This window comes from Olea europaea, unplaced genomic scaffold, assembly GCF_002742605.1.
Source record: "Olea europaea var. sylvestris unplaced genomic scaffold, O_europaea_v1 scaffold311, whole genome shotgun sequence".
Lineage (NCBI taxonomy): Eukaryota > Viridiplantae > Streptophyta > Magnoliopsida > Lamiales > Oleaceae > Olea > Olea europaea.
Window position 1 is genome coordinate 652,889 of NW_019249854.1, and position 2,234 is coordinate 655,122.

Consider the following 2,234-nt stretch of genomic DNA (forward strand, 5'->3'; position numbering starts at 1 on the left):
TCTTGAAAAGTTCAAGTGATTCACACTAGAATTAGAGAAACAAAGAGGCAAAGATACATTCACATTAAGATTCGATCAAGTGAGCGTATTTTAAAGATAAAATTTAGATTATATAAGAGAGAATGAGATTCTCTTGCAGTGGACTCCTTCATATACATTGCAGCAAGGTGGTGTATCTAAAAAGAAGGAATCGTTAATTATTACATATAATGCGATTAATAACAAGCCATGCAAATTTTTCAAAATTGTTTTGAGGTCACGCATTGATTACAGTGTGCAACACACTAAACCATGTCCCATCTAAATTGGTTAATAGAACTCCATACGAATTATGGAAAGATAATAGTCCCAATTTATCTTATATGAAAGATTGGGGCCATGATGCTTATTTGAAGCGCTTTAAATCGGATAAGTTTGAGACCGAATCCGATAAATACATATCTGTGTGATATTCAAAGGAGACATTTGAATATAAATTCTATTATCATGAAGAAAGTTTTCGTCACACGACACATCGTCTTCTTAGAAAAAAATATTTACCCTAGGAGAGGACAGTGGGAGTAAAATAGAATTTTGAAAGAGTTCAAGAGTCCACAGATATAGTTAACCAAGTAGATAAATCCGAGTTTGATCCCATATCTGATATGTGACATACTTTGGATCAGGAAGTAAAGACTCCTGAGGACATGACAGCTCTATGTGAATCTAGTAGGATCATTCGACCTTCAAAAAGGTGCGAATTCATGATCATTAATCAGGTATTAGTGATCCAGGATAATAAACCTGCTAATTGCAACAAAATAAAGTCAAGTGTTGACTTAAAAGAGACAAGATGAGGCCATGATACTCGAGATGAACTCGATGTATGTGAACAAGGTTTGGACCTTGGTTAAGCCTCCTGATGGAATAAAACCCATAAGGTTTTGTAAATAGTTTGCAAGGGAAATGTCGATATGGAAGTGGATATCCATATATACAAAGCAAGGCTAGAAGCAAAGGTTAAGTGTTGACATTGGTGAAACTTTTCTCTTGTGACCTTGCTGAAGTCCATTCGGGTTTTGCAACAGTTGTATATCGTAACTATAGGTTAAGAGAAGTCTCTTGGAGCTGAAATCTTAGATTTGATGAAAAGTCAAAGTGTTTGATTTTATCAAATTTGAAAACGAATTGTGTGTTTACAAGAAGATAGTGGGAGCATTTTTCGTATTTCTAAAACGACATCCCTATGTTTCAATCGTTGAAATAATGGTTGTTAAAGGATTTATTCATAAACGATATGGGATAAGCAACTTGATCTATAGAGGTAGATCTAGAAGATTGCTTAACTCATCTCAATTTACATAGATGAAATCTTCTCAAGATTTCATATGGAACAACTGGTTTACTCTTAAGCGGTATGTTGGAAAGGTTCCAAACGTGAAGCAGCCGTTGATTCAATAGTAGAAACCTAATACATGGATACTTCAGAAGTAGCAAAGAGTTGCAATATGGATCATGATGTTCATAAATGAACTTTGAGTAGTTCCTGATATTGTTGATCACATACAATAGTATTGTGATAACAATAGAGCCATTGCGAAAGCAAAGGAACTAATGTCTCATCAATGATCCAAACATGTATTAAGGCGGTATAATCTCATCAAAGAGATAATACATAGAAATGACGTAAGGAGAAGAGCAAATTTCCACATTTAATAATATTGCAGATCCACTGACAAAGAGTTGTCGTAGTATAAACATGATCGTCATGTAGACTTATGATACTTGATGCATAAGTGATTGGATCTAGTGCAAGTGGGAGTTTGTAAGTATTATGCCCTAGGTCCAATCAACTTTGGACATAAATACTTTTATATATAATTAATGCAATTAAATGGCAGATCTATTATTTAATTAATAGACAATTAAATAAATAATAGAGTCCGTAGATTCAAATATTTGTAATTTGTTAATCACAAGGAGTTGTGATTATGAGATACAAATTACATCTGATTGAATCTTAAATCGTCCGTGGTCGTAAGTAATAACGAGATATGGATATCGTTATTACGGATAGACCACCACGTGTGGCATTTCTTACTTGTGAAGTAAGTAGCTGATCTCACAAACTAAAGTGTGGTGACACTTAAATGAACACGTGGATGTTTGTTATAGAACAAAACATTGGAGACCCGTCGAGAGATTCCACATGGATAACTATCTGAGTGTCGGTGGTTAATCTCTAACGTTCGGTA